The following is a 1,226-nucleotide window of genomic DNA, read 5'->3' on the forward strand; positions in this document are numbered from 1 at the left end:
CATAAGTGTTTCTTGTGCTGTTTGTATGTGTGTTGTGTGTCTCTTCCACTGTATTGTGTCGTCTTTTAGAGGATAAGGTACCATAGTCTGGCTACCACATTATGCAGAAATACACACACACACACACACACACACACACACACACACACACATTGTAAATTTTTACAAACAGTATGAGTAGTGGTGCAGGTGTGTTTTTCTGCATGATGGAGAAGGTGCAGAATCTTATAACCACAAAAAGGTAGCTACAGTGAAAGACAGGCAGCACAACACACAAACACAAATGCAAGTATTTGATAATGACTATTAGAAATTTTAGTAATGTTTTGTGAACTACATAGCTATCGCAGTGTTTCATTACCGAATGACAGTTGCAGGATTTCCAAAAACATCGATTGTGATGAATGAAGTTGAGTCCAACGTTTTTGAATCCCACTCGTGGTTTGAACTTCTTGGAGAACCAGTGATACAAAACGATAACTGAAGACGTCTGTAATTATTCCTGACACCACTTTCCTCATCAACATCCCGTTTTCTGTTACTTATTTTGATGATATGCATATGATGAAAAAATTAATTAGTTTGTCTCATTAATTTTGGTAACACAAGTGTTGTTGTTGATTGACAATACATTGCAGATTATTAGTACCAATGTTAATAAACAAGGTAGTAAATGCCCAAACATTAGAAATGCCGGTAACTATCTAATTTGAAGAATTGTCGTTGGTGTAATAGGTAGGAGTGGCCGCAATGTGTCCACAGGTTATGAATCTGGTATGCAGTTTAATTTCACTAATATATGTGTAGCAGCATAGCATGTTAATTTCGACCCATACCACCTCCCCTCTAAAGGTAACTAATGTAATGTTCCTGTCTTATTGTTGCAATGAGTATAGTATGTGACACCTAATTATCGGCTCGTGTGATTGGATCCTTGTCTGGAAAAGAAAAATTTATTCATTTTGAAAGTAACATAAAGGATAGAGAGATGCTTTTACTTTTGATACCCCAGGCTACATATATATGCAACGCATTTCTACAGAAAAACACCTTAAGGGAATAAAATTACACCATGATGTATTAAATTATCTCAAGTTTGAGATATAGAGTTCTTTTAAAAGGCTGATCTTCTACGAGAATACTATGAGACTGAACACATCAACACAAAAAGCTCTGCACAAGCATGTGATGATCTCTTTGAGGCAGGCTTGTTAAAGCCTTGGCTG

This window comes from Schistocerca piceifrons, chromosome 5, assembly GCF_021461385.2.
Source record: "Schistocerca piceifrons isolate TAMUIC-IGC-003096 chromosome 5, iqSchPice1.1, whole genome shotgun sequence".
NCBI classification, from domain to species: domain Eukaryota; kingdom Metazoa; phylum Arthropoda; class Insecta; order Orthoptera; family Acrididae; genus Schistocerca; species Schistocerca piceifrons.